General features: G+C 32.6%; 1 protein-coding gene across 1 annotated transcript in view; it reads left to right on the forward strand.

Annotated features, from left to right (window-relative positions):
- Window positions 1-267: 267 nt before the first annotated feature.
- LOC149784294 (transient receptor potential cation channel subfamily A member 1-like) overlaps window positions 268-15,034 on the forward strand; it is a 60,663-nt gene continuing 45,896 nt past the window's right edge. Inside the window, exon 1 of the mRNA XM_089932313.1 lies at window positions 268-533. The gene's annotated coding sequence lies outside the window, so the exon portion shown is untranslated. The remainder of the gene's footprint in view (window positions 534-15,034) is intronic.

A 15,034-nucleotide genomic window follows, 5' to 3' on the forward strand; every position in this document is an offset into this window, starting at 1 on the left:
TAAATTGCATACATAATGAACGTAGCCATTCAGTACAGCTGTCCCAGAGGGTTTACTCGCCACTCGAATAGATTAATAAATTGCTTAATTATTTATGCTTGATACAATGTATCGTCACATAGTTCATAATTGCTGAGAACAAATAATCGAGAGCAAGTGACGTATATCGATTGAAAATTGGAGATGATTAGCTAATGAGAATCATTTGGAGAGCTTCGCATGTTGTATAAATCATAAGGCGAGTTGGAGAAATAATAGGCTGAGTTGGTGAGACAGAAAGATGAAATGAACAGAGCTGGATCAATCGTACTGTGAACCTCTGAAGATCGTAGGGCTAGTTAGATAACATACGAGCTGAAGAGATCGTTTGAGCGAGCCGGCGATTACAAACTTGAGAGATTGTATAGCAAATTGGTCAAATTGAGAGAACGAGGTTTTAAGGATTAGCTTGACAGATCGTAGGAAAAGCTGGAAACATCTTCGAGTTAGCTTCAGTGACCGTTATGTGAACTAGAGAGGACGAGGTGGAGAAGGTGAGTAGGAGAGGTTAAGCTGGAAAAGGTAAATTGGAGAGGACGAACTGTTGTAATCAAGGCTAGTGGGAGAGTTCTGGCAAGTATAAACGATAATTATTTATGTACTAGAATGAATATATATATATATATATATATATATATATATATATATATATATATATATATATATATATATAGAACTCATACAACTGTAACTTAGAGTGCTAAAATAGTATTAGACAAAATATAGTATTAGACAAATGCCTTCGCCTAACGAGGGCAACATTAGCTTAAAAACTGATGGCACACCACACAATCTCTCTACATTTCCGGCTCGCTCTTGATTCACTCACTCGAACTCGGTTACGTGTTACACATCGATTACGAACTAGATGTCCTTCCAGAGCTTCACATATTAGGGATATATACAGTATTTTTTCAATGACAATATAATTTGGTTCATGTATGTATCTGTTAAACTATGGAACAATCCCATACAAAGAAACACATTTAGTAAATGATTTAGTGAGGACCTAAAGTCCCCTGAAACACGAACATAAGTTGATTGTTACACGACGAGACAATTGTTTACCAATGCTAACTGTTGTTATTGTTTTGCAAATGTCTCATTCCTTCAAATATAAAACGCAATAATTTGCAAGGAATTGGTATTTTACACTTTATATGGTATTTATTTATTTCTTTGTTACATATCTACATCACACGTTGCTATTACCTATCAACCCACCCCGCCTAACAATGCTGTTTTTAATTGAGACTGCAACCATATGAGCATGTGATGTGTTAACGAAACTAATATGTCCTCATTTCTGTACCGAAATATGCATTAGTTAGCCAAAATACGCAACTAGAGCATTACATGTACAATCTAAATGTGTTACAATTATTTGTGCTGAAATTATTGTTAAAATGCGTATCTTCCTTTTAAGTATGCTATAACGCATCGGTCCTGTTGACATAAAATGGAGAAATACATCCATAAAGGATTTGCTGAACGATATTTAAAAACAAATTACGCGTTTTGTTTAGGAGATATAAAAAATGATTACTCGTGATGTAGACACAGTTTGTATTCGGATATCTTCAATTTATTGATACCAGGTAATATATTGTGCTTAATTTCTATATTCTAAACAAAAGACACTGAGTCCACAAATGTGAGGTCATTGAATTATTCTTCAGTGAAACCGTCGAATATATGTTTGCAAAACATCTCTCTTAGTCTAACCACATTTTTGTACACATTGTGATGTTCCTATACGCATATTACAGTACACGTTTCTGTCTTCATGTAATTTTAGTTGGTCCGTCTTTACGTCTCTCTTTCTCAATCAGATATATGCAGCTATGTAATCTATTGCAAATGTATATTTTATTACCAATACATGTAACCATGCAACTAAAGTTGTTATGGACCTCCAAATTTTATCTTATTTGAAAGAACATTGTTATTATTTTATAAAATTATTCGTCCCCTCCATATATTAAAACAAAATACATTATCTAAAATGAATAAATTCTCACAGTGGGTTCGTCAATCAATGATGACACAGTGATTCATCTTCTGTCACTGATTACAACTGTATGCTACATTTTCAATACGACGAGTAATCGCGTTATTGCATAACGATTTCATAATTCGACTATTACATAATGTATGAAGTATTTATTTGTGTTGTCTTAATCCATCTGATCCATCTGTATTCAGAGCTATATAAACGTATTTCAGTTACTTACAATAACAATATGTATATGATATTAATATATTGCATTCCTACATCAACGTTTACTTTTGCATATGACTTTGACAGCCCTATATATATAACACTATCACACAGATACTCTAACCTGAATGATAGCATTATTTGTATTAAATACTAATTATGCCTATTATTACCACGCCGTCTCCTTTGTAATCCAGGAAGAAAACGTTCCCTTCTGTTTGATTAAATTTGTAATTAGATAGATAGATAGATAGATAGACTGGACCCAGTACTCTTAGAAAAAAAAATGTTATTTGCTGTGTTATTTATCAGGATATTTTATTGAGTTGTCAAGAGAAGAGTGATCTTATGCCATTGGTTAAACCACTTTATGTGTGTTGCATCTATTATATGTGACTGTCCATGTGAATGGCATATATATGAAACGAAATGCACTGGTATTATGTTTGGAAAAATATTTCAGTCGGATTGGTATTTAAAAGCTATGGAAATTTACCATAATGCTTCTCAATCTATGTAGATCCGATCGTTTCCCAGCAAAGGAATACATACATACTACCTCCAGATTTAGTATGATCTACTCTTAACTGTCTCGCATCCGTTCTCACAAGGAAATATATTTACGTCTCTTTGATACCATAATAACAGACACTCTTTTGATGTGCCGGTGAAATTATTTTCTGTCCATTATTCGACTGTAGCAGCACACATATGGTCAACTACCGAATTTAACAGATTCTTAGCTTATTCATAGAACTGCATCATTTACATTGTTTGACTTAACTGAGATGACTATTGGCCATGCATTCTCTAAAATGAAGAACAAGAAAAGATAAAGTTTTCAAAGAAGGTAAGTAAAATACTTTCTCGAAGGACCATGACAGTTACCGCTTGAACATTTATTACATACGGTATATAGACATAGAAAAAGATGCCTTTGAAGTGAATGAAACATTGTTATCTTCAACACAAAGATAGAGACGTAATCTAGTGGACTATAATTCGTTTTACCGCTGTAAAATGCAGGTGACCAAGGAGGTGACCAAGGTATGATTATTTATCAATTATTATGGTATGCTGGATATTAATTTAAATTTTGTGCGAACAACTGCTATTATCAACGGTTGCTTGTAGAATTATAAGGTACATTTTCTTGCGGGCTACATTTTCAGACACTGAGATATATGCTAGAGTTATACACGAACGAGATTATATTTGTACTTTTTGTTGTTTTATTATTATTGTTGCAATTGGGATTGTTTCTATAGAAACAATGAATTATTATAAGTAATATAAAACCAGTTTAATTACTTATATTAAGAAACTGTTGTATGCCCTTCCTTCTTCTTTCGTAGGTTAATAGCGGCCAGATTAATATATTTTCACCCATATAACAGAGACATCAACTGTTTAAGCTAACCTTACTTTACAGGCTGGTGTCCACGCGCTGTTAACTCGTTTCAGAACGAATCCATGATGTGTTCTGCTGTGCCTGACAAAGTTGTTACAAAATATAAAAAACACAGAAAACAGCAACTATATAACAAAAAGAAATTCACTAATAAAGCAACTTAAGGTCTTTCTATGTTTGATACCACCATGCAACTCACGTAGAAAGACACACACACACATACACACACATACACACACAAACAAACAAGTCAAGCTAATTAATAGATCTCCATACACAGGCATTACAAATCAATGGCCACACAAAATCAAACTCTCACCGGTGCTACTGTAAAAACCAGCAAAATCAGAGATGCAATAGGACAAAAATATCTAAATTTCCAATGGTGTCGTGAATTAGACATTCGCTGAAGAAACAGAAGACCTCCTAACATATAAAGAGTGTTAACCCGTATTATTTTGTTGGTTAAACAAGATATACGTATGTTTCAAATTTTGTACGATTTTATAATTCCTATATTCATCAAAATCCGTCCTATTCCGTCAAATGGCTTATCTGTTTACTTCTGCATTCGGTATGTGCATGGTAAACTATTTTACCCGTTGTCTATAAACACTGTATATATATACTGCACTATCCCACACAAATCCAAACCTATATTTACATCGCAATCCTTTTCTTTTTTCGTTCCCTTCTGTCCTATCATGCATAATGGGCAACATACGCAGAAATATGGAATGAGAGAAAAAACAATTTGGGCTGGATTAAAACCTCAAAACTGAACTTGCATCAAGCACGCAACAAAAACATGGTCGTGGTAACGGTATGTTTATACTTTCCATCGGATATATTTAGAGTGTTCATAATAGCAATGATAAGTTGTTGCAATAACCTGTCGTCATTACAAGTTAAATTTGTCGGTTGCGACACACCTACTGTAACGCATTTAATTCTTTGTTGTTGTTGTCGTTTCTTAAACCTAACAGAATGTTCGAAAACCCGATTAGCATAAATTAAATATGAAAAGTTCCAAACGGCGCAGCCCCACCCCCAGTAATAAGATATCCGGGTTGGGGTGGAGTTATGATAAATCACTAATGATGCTTGATATATATACAATGTTTATTGATGATTGATTCAAAGCTTTTTTAAAAAATATACGATTAATACATGTGTGTAACAGATCCAACTATTGGACAAATGAGCGCAATTATCAGAAACCTAATGACGTAACATAAATGTGAATGAAAATAAATGACCTTGCATAGTACAATGACAAAGGTTAATGATTCACATTAATTTCAAACGACGAAAAGAATAATGAGTTTTACTCAAATAGTAAAAATTAGTACATTACTTATATATTAAAAAAGACGTTTTCACAAAAAAAGTGAAAAAATATGTACTTTACTAAAATAGCAACATGGTTAACAAGATTAGACAGATATCATACAATATGTCCCTACAATATGTCCTTACAGTCCACAAACTCTGAGTATAACCAACCCCCATATTAGCCCATGGCAAAAGGAATACATGCATGAAGTTGCACAAAACACTTAGTTACTAGAATACGTGGCTACCAGTCACAGTGATTAATCAAGCAGTCAGCTGAATAGGTAAACACCGACAACCATTCGGTCACTTGGTCAAACAGGCAATCAGTGTCCATCAATCGGTCAGTAACGTCCAATCACCTGCTACTGAAACAGCAAATCACTGTTCAATCAATTTGACGGCTACTATGCAGCTAACACTGTCATCAGCTATATCGTAAGCTCTGTGGCTGCTGTGGTCAGCTCTATAGCTTATATGGCGAATTCTACGTTCATATCTACAGCTGCTTCCCGTCAACTCTGTTCACTATGGTCAGCTCAACAGTTGATATGGTCAGCTTTATGGTCAGCTTTACAGCTGCTACCCCGTCAACTCTGATCAGCTCTACATATGGAGAACTGCAAGTCCTTATGTAGAATGCTCACTAACAAGATTTTTCCGTAGTCTGATGTTTTCGTCTACAGGGCGGTATTTATACACAGACAAAGTATCCGTACATCATCTGTGCGCTTGATAAATATCGGTGTTTTCCATGGAAAACACTTCGCTTGTGCGTCAGAGGATCAACCGAACTCAGTTTCGAAATATTGTACAATATAAGTAATTCAACCTCGGAGATTGTTATACAAAAAAGAGACCCAATTATGTCTATTTAATAAATAACAAAGGGATTTATACAATTATGTGATACCTTCCAACCTCTCTCTCTCTCTCTCTTTCTCTATGAACCATCGTATCAAGATTTGGGAGAAAATCCATGAAATGCGAGAGTCTGGGATTTTTGCTAGTGGCAGACGACGATGTCTCTGAATCTACGAATGATGGTATTGTGAAGCCAAACCGTCCAAAGGAGAGAGAGAGAGAGAGAGAGAGAGAGAGAGAGAGAGAGAGAGAGAGAGAGAGAGAATTTTATGGTCAGTAGTAACGTTCATTAAAAAAAAAACGACTTACATCAACTGTAAATATTTCAAAATATTTTAATTACCTCTTTTTGGTTCGTCATTTCGCTCCGTTTCTATTCCACGTTACTTTCCATACACCAGTGCGTGACTGTCTGAGAACGAAAAGCTCGCAGGGACATGTCAATACATAGTTGCCCTTAGCATATCTAAACTCCGTTCAGTGGGAAATATGTGTATTTGTATGTGATATAAATACAGTATATGTATAGTACGCACGCTGAATCAATGATATACCACTCGTTGAATACATTAAGCATCGTTTTCTGTTAATGAAAAATGTATACATTTCGTTGTATATCATTGATACTGCGTACATACTACACATTTATCTGTTGGAGTATCATTTATTTTTGTTTGACTCAATTTTCATGGTTTTGTAAAATAAAGGTATTTACGTTTATAATTAAATTCGTGGTTTTGACTCTCAAAGTTTGCATATTAGTAGGTATTTAATTTTACTGTTTAACTTCTACAAATACACAGACTATAGAGTACACAAGAATAAAGCTATGCCAACGCAAACAGTGGTTACTTTAATGTTTAAAGCAATACTACCACTTGTATGAGCATAAATTAAAGGCCTGGCAAGTTGAATTCTCGCACCTTGTTTTCAACCATGTGAATAACATCAGTCGAAGCCGACGCAGCCAATAATACTAAAACAATACATCCATCTATATGAGTACAAATAAGACACCTGTCAAGATTAATCACTTTCGCCGTGTTTTGGTTTGAATGCTCATCATCAAAAGGAAGCTGATTCAGCCCAAAAGACTAGACCAATCGGTTATTTAAGCAGAATCAAAGTCACACTTCCACGTGTGGTATGCTAAACAGGTCATGGACGCCATTGCGAGAAAGGATGTTACTGGTGACAATCAGTGCACATTTTTAGTAAATATTGCAACTTCATTAATCAAGTCCATTCACGCTGAATGGATAATTGCAGCTCAAGCGACAATGATGAAAGATCGGAAATATTTATCATTGCTTGTGAGAAAGCTGGACTTGTTTAATTCAGCAATTTAGGGAGTATTTACCTGAGAAGTATTTATGAGTAACATGGGACTTGGTTTACACAATGTTGATACCGTTGCTTTATCCAAAACATCTGTGAAGTGTGAGCTTTAATACTCTGCTGTAATTAGTGTATATGCACAGTGTTTCATTAACGATAGTGTTTCAAAAAATAGTTATATTATTTTACAGGATTGCTGTTCTTTTAGATTAAAACTGCATCGATAAAATGAAATGTGCTTTCAGAAGTATTTCAATGTTTCAACAACAGCTTTATTCGAATGAAGGATCGATTTAAATAAGTATTAAATGTAATTTTCATACACTGTTATTTTGTATCCTTTTTCTGATAATAGAAAATTATAACTATATATCAGACAGAATGGAAGGTGATATTCCTGGATTCCTATAGAAGAATGATTGATAATTGTAAGCAGACTTATTATTTTAATAATAATGATAAAATCACAGGTTAGATAATGTTTTATTAGTACGGAGATTCGACCACAGGTCAACGGCTAAACGGCACCCATCCTATCGTCTTGCCTGCACACACGAGCCGTTTACAGGTGGAGTTAAAAAAATCGAATAACAGTTTCTGCAGTTTCACTGTTATTACAGCTGGTACTTATTTCATTTTCCGTTCAACACATGCTGTTAAAACTATTTCATGAGAAACCGATAAAATATCTGTAATCCATAACAATGTATTATCAAAGGAGCTGTATTTTCATATTCAGGTATTTTTGAAGTATTCAACACAAATATCGAAACTTTGCAGTGTTTTCTCCAAACATTACTATCCTATTTGTCAGATCTTGAAATTGTTAAATAAAAGAAGTAAAAGTCTTAAATGAATACAAACACCGCAAAACCGATTGATATAATAAATTAGTGAGTTATCCTGCATTGTTGTATTATATCACGTTTTCTTACGTAAAAAGTTCCTTTGCACATCAATATGTGCTGTACAATTAAAAAATAAACATGCATAAAGATGCAAGTTGTATTGCAATTATCTCTAATAATTGAAGATAGTGTTACAAATATTTTCACTTGTCTTGTTTGTGAGAGAAGACGTGTGATTTCCCTGAAGGTTGGTGAGGTGAATATTTCGAGCTAGAAATCATATTTTTACCGATGCATCTAGATGTTTTACCATTACAAGAAATACACACTCTTATCGATTTATATCAGCTTTTCATTGGAATAATAATAACGGAAATTTTACAGATACGTACAAAAAAATATTTATTTTCACTCTTCAAACAGCGACACTATTTTAGACATTCAGTAGACTTAAAACCAAGCTAGAAGATAAAGGAAATCATGAAACGAAAACCAATCCAGTAAATAAATAAAAAACACGCTTACAATATCATGCGAAATAATTACCAAGCTGATGCCCTTCGAGTGAACAGATAATACTATCCAGCGCTTCTTGAATACAATTCTCACGATAATTTCGTGTCAGTCTGATTTTGACAACTGAAATAAAATAAATACTATTTGAATGTCCCAATGCAACTCTTAATTTATGTGAGCTGTCTTTTGTACAATATGCTATGATCATATGTTCTCTTTTGACACCATTACTAAAATGCATTTTGTTCAGTTAAATGAAGGCTCATCTGGTGAAAACAAAATAAATGCCACTAACAGTATCATGGGCGCGGCACTTCATCTGATGAAGCCTTAAGATAATCTTCTTTACGGGTCCATGTTTGTCTAGTCACCAATAACCGACACCAAATATGGTATGCTTATTATAATACTATTGTTAAGTAAATAATGGCATTACTACATACGTTGCCTTTGACCGAAGCTAACCTCATTCATGTGGTATTATGACATGCTCATAAAGAACAGGTCATTGAACAGACAAATGGCTCAGATTATGAGATATAACACTTTTTCAGGCGTCGGTTGAATTGTATTTCTGGCGTAACAATTTGTGGAAAAATACTTTTTGCATTTATGGTATTTAAAAATATATATCAAATGACTGTGTATAGTAGACGTGTGAATTTCCTGCACAACCAAAATATAATATGGGAAATATTGCAACTGTCATTATAGATGTATTTAAGACGTTTTAAGTTCCACCAATGCAGAACCTCTCCTAAAATGGTTTCATTCTTTGTTTCTCCACTGGACATTTAATATAGCTGCAAAGATTTTACGACTGAATATTTATACTTTTATCCAAGTATTGTGTTCTTTTTAATGGAATCATTAAAACGTTTTGTTAGGGCCAAAACAAGTATAATCAAAATGCCGAATTAGTGGAAATCAAAATTAATATCAAGTTTGGATTCTATATTAATGATATGTTACTTGATATCAAATAGAACTTTAATTCCGTAAATCACATATACTCCCTTTCTCAAAATATATTAAAATTACCCTCAACCTTCAAGATTAGACTTTCAATATTATTATTGAAATTACCGTGCTTAAAATAATAACGTTATCGAAATATGAAATTATATAGTAATCATTGCAAACGATCCACAATAATTAGTCGTGAGAGGTGATTGTAAAAAGCAGAATGCAAGAACTTGAACTGCAATTAGCCAATTATGGCATGTGCGTACATTACCTTGCTTTTGCTCTGTATGTTTCTTCGTACGTATTCTTATATAACATATATTGTGATCAAATATTCGGTGTTATCCCATGTTTTGTTTTCTTGTTATGAAATGAAATGTTTGTTCTCTTGAAAAATGTGAAATAAATTAAAGTTAGACGTAAATCAAGGGTCATTATAGCTTTCGTAAAATTACTTTCTGACCTCTTTAAGCTTTCATTTTAGGTAGCACTAAACGTTTTACCAACTATTATTGCATACTATTTTAACCCCTAAGAAAGTCATTCATTTTCATTCTATGATTGGACCTGGAGATTTGCTAAGCAAGTTAGAATGTTACTTGCATTAAACAGAAAGCAGTTTTAACGCCTAAACATAAACAAAAGTGTTTATTTGGTAAGGTCCCGTGGATTTTATTTAAAATTGCAATGTTGAAATGTGTGTCTCCGTTAATTCCAGAAAGGTCGCTTGCAACTTCCAGCCATTTTAGTAAAATTTAACTTTTTACAGAATAAAACTAAATTTTTAGATGGTGTAATTTTCATATGCACTGTGTCGTACATAGTATAAAAATAAAAATGATCCTGATTGTGCAATTTAGATAACAACTAATGGGCTGTATTTCATCTAAATATGTAGAATAATGACAGATGAATATCAGAAACCCAATTAGTACCTTGATTATTTGAATAAAATAAACAAGATGCATGAAGAACCACATCACTCATAGCTGTTTGTTTAGCATCAAAATGAAAAGAACTTTATATATATATATATATATATATATATATATATATATATATATATATATATATATATATATATATATATATATATATATATATATATTCGCGATATTGGTAATTTGGCAACTCAGTCAAGCTTGCTCTCTATCAATTGTTCATAGCCAAAGAGTGATATGTTGTCTTGCACACTAGTTGTATTATCAATGAAATACATCTGATGCATAATGCGTAAACTCTTGTATTACTATCACTCATTTCTAATCTTAAAAATGTACTTGTTTCTCGTATCCACTAGCATCAGGCAAGTCTGTAAATGGTATGGATTCTCAGGTCCAAATATTTATATCAAAGGCTTTTGAGGGCAAAAATAATGTTGATTCAAAAAATTAATAGAGGAAATTTTTCTTGGAAATTCAAAATATGCCTTGATCTATATAATTCTTTTTTTCCATTTAGTTTGGTGTAAACCCTTCAAGCTAATACGATCCCCACAACAAATGCATAATAATTTCTTCAAATGCGTAAAAAAGTTATCTAGAAATAAATTTAAATCCTAAAACCGCATTATAAAGACAATTACATTGTTTTTTAAATCTACAATATATAACTGAAATCCCTGCATAATTCATTGTCTTACTTCAATGCATTTATTTTTATGAAAACGTAGAATCAGCATTTATTACATGTTGCAGATCTGATTAAAAAATTGGAGACCAAGAGAACGAAACGTACGGAGGATGGAAAGGGAAATGTAGGTCAGGAGGTTTTCTAGTTAGTTTCCAAATATTAATTGATAACATATTTTCAGTCTGCGTTAAAACCTGTAAACGGGAAATTCTACAATGTAAACGTTTACAAATACTGATTGAATATTAAAATTGTAGTCGATTATAGAGGCTAAATAAGCAAATTTTGTATCAAACTAGTTTTTGTATATAGTCTACATTACTCGAATTTTTTTGCTTTATTTCTCACAATAATAATAACACTCATTACCGTTAGTAGCATACCTGGGCTATATCATCTTCATCATCATCATTTTCGTCATCATCAAATGAAAGCTAAGATATTTATATTATTGAAACGTTAAAGTGGTGCATATTCATGGTTCGCATATGTGCTGAAGCTACGTGAACCTTTGCTTTAACTATTTTCCTTGAATCGTTTTAACTGTATGTCAGAAAAACGTGTTTTGTTGTGGTTGTTTTTGGGCGGGAGATCGGGTGGAGGATCTAAATATACAGAAAGAAGTCTAAAATAACAAATATTTTACAAAAGCAGATCCAAATTTTACGTGTTTATAAATATATGAATATAACATCTTTTTTTTAAATGACCCACTATAAAATATTTGCGTCAGCTTGGTAACAGAGGCTCCAATCGATATGTGAACCATATATGTTTCATACGCCAAAGAAACTGATGAACAATTTTCATACTCATATTTGTATTATTATTTATGGAAATATTACATTGGTTAATCAGAGAACACTTATGAAATTTAGCTTATAGGAAAACGGCTAATATATCCACGCAACCTTGCTTATTTTAACCAATAGGTTTCATCATAATTAGTGGGTGGGACCTGTGCGCAATGAAAGGGTTTTCATAACAATCTATACACAATGCGTTTCAAAGATACATTGTGCATGCCATCCTACGTATAGAAACTAACTGCGGTTCTTACATTCAGATGAATCAACACAAAATATCGTAAACCTTATCCGTTGTGTAATATTAATATGAATACTGAATATCAATTGTATTTTATTAATTTTGACTATTATTTCTGTTGTTATGTTGAAATCATTGAATCATATCATTAAAGTTATTACCAAACTATTAATGACCTAGTTTGCATCTGATGTATCTGCCTACCACAGTCTTATTGAACTTGCCTGTTTCACAATCCAAGTATAGACTAACAACGATTTGATAAGACTCACCCAAGCTTAGTTTCGTAGTTTGAGAAGGATGCTACACGTAGTGTGTTTTCTATCTTTACACTACAACACATGAAACGTATTAGATTTGGATACTCTTTTGCAACGTATCCATGTCAACACAGATATTAAAAGTCTTTCTGGAAGAAGCATTTAACTATTTAGAAATTTGGGGCTTTCAATGACTCTCAAAGTCTTCTTTCTAGTGATTTGATCATTGTGTAACTGTATCAAATGAATAATATTATTATGCAATTATTCCATTAAATATAAATTCATGGCACATATCAGTAAAATTTAATATATTGCTGGAGTCCTTTGTTGGGAATTAGGGATTCAATAGTGACTTGCAACTTATTGGACAGACCTTTTGCACATTATCAAAAGTTGTTTATATTGCATCCCAATGTTAATTCTACATTTTGTCCAAATGTCAGTTTAATGATTAGTTTTTATTTATTCGGTTTGACTTTTTTTACACCTATCAACAAAAACAATTTATTAAGTATGAACATTCTGAAGTACTTTTTCTTTGACGCTGTCATGCTGTGATATTTTAGTTTGATCAATCCAAACTTTGAATAAATGAAGAAACAAACATTTTTATTGTGCTGCTATGCACTAGAATACGATTCCCAAAGCGTGAAATAAAATACTGATTAATTTTAACCATTAGTTGTACAGTTTACAAAACTAGCCGACATGAACAAACCATTTAGCCGAATATCAAAATTATCTAATTTATTTCTCCGATTCCAACAATAGTTTTAGAGAAAAAGAGCTCCCATGCCCCAAATCGCGATGATATAATTAGGTTGAATTTTTCTTCAATGGCATGTTGTATATAAAGCAGAATCAATAGTTTGTAACTTGCTGACATTTGTTTTGTGGAATATTTACTAATTTAATAAAGTAAAACAAAAAGGACACTCATGTCAAAATACTAATTTGGCACTAAAACGGTATATTTTGAGCCGTATAAATACAAACAGACCCTCATTGCTCAAAGTAACAATTGTGTATTATGTATGACTAATTTAGGCTGCTTCTGTCCGGATTTAATAAAACAACGTATGCATTTACACAGATTAAAGAAAAATTGCACAAGGGCTGGGCCAATTATAACTAATTAACAAATGCAAACATTGTATATCCAAAGATGTTCTTTTTTTAAGTCCGAAAACACACTATCGAAGGAAATAGAAGTTACTTCCATTTTGCAACTACAAAACGGTTTTGTATGTTTTAACCATACAGTTATTAACATCTGAAAAAATAAAACTTGTGGGAGTTCCGGATGATTGAATGATAAGTATGTCGATATTAGACATATTATTTGCTTATGAGATAATGTTTATATATAAGGTATTGTACGGTAAAGTGTATCAATATATAGTTTGCTTACTAGATACATTCGTTTTTGCGCAAATATATAATGCGTACTTAACTAAACTACTACTGAAACTCCTATGAAGTCCTTCCTATGACGTAAAATGTAGCTAGTTTCCAAGTGGATAGTTAATATGTACGAAAATGTTGGATATGTTTTTCTCTCTCTTTTTTCGAAAACATTCCCATGATTTTTGTTATCGTCTTTTTGTTTGATTTTAAAGATTTTAATATTGTAAATGCTATGGATAGTACAAAAATCATAAACATGTTGGTAGAAACCATTTAAGCATTTATTTAACCTCTTTTATAAGTAACGGATTAGAATCCTATGACAGGATTTCAATCTTCAAAACAAACTTGTTATTGATTTTACGTTTCTCCAATGAACGAAGAACCAAACCTTAATACTATTAGTTAGTGAAATTCATGCTGGGTGTCTTCCTTTAGCTGTCATAATAATTAGAATAATGAGCTTTGTCACTGTTGGGACCCGGCATGTACTGTAAATGTCGCTATGGAAACTCCTTTTGATTAGATTGTATGAGGCACGGAGCTAGAAGTATATGTTCCTTGCTTAAGTTTAAATTGATCACACGAAGAACGGTTCCTATTAAAACTAAAATATATTTTACATAACGATTATTTTCATCTGGATCTTGTTTGCTGAAAGTTTGAATCCTTTTGTGTTAGGTTCATATGAATAATTTCATCTTACTCTCGGGAGTTCATGACCAAAAATCTGAAGATACATAATGGATATTAAACATTATTACATGATCTGACTATTTGGTTTCTATCAATTTAGTGTCAGTATACGACTGGGATTTGAATTACGTAGCATGTGCTCTTCAATAACTTCATGGCATTATAGGTTCTACAATTGGATCGATACTGAAGCACGCATTTGTATTTAACATGCTTCGTAGGCTGAGTTCCCAATAATACTACGTCTGCTTGAAGCCATTCGAAAGTCAACAACAACAACAGGAAGCTTAATAGATGATACAGTGTTTAAACAGACAACCTACTGTAAATGTCGATTATACATGGAACATATGAACAGTTGAACCATACATATATTTGATAATTCGATGCTAATAGAATTGTTATAAATGCCATATGTTATATAATTGACATTGTTTTCATTTATTCATTT

Source organism: Sinohyriopsis cumingii, chromosome 14, assembly GCF_028554795.1.
Source record: "Sinohyriopsis cumingii isolate HCF-2022 chromosome 14, ASM2855479v2, whole genome shotgun sequence".
Taxonomy (NCBI): domain Eukaryota; kingdom Metazoa; phylum Mollusca; class Bivalvia; order Unionida; family Unionidae; genus Sinohyriopsis; species Sinohyriopsis cumingii.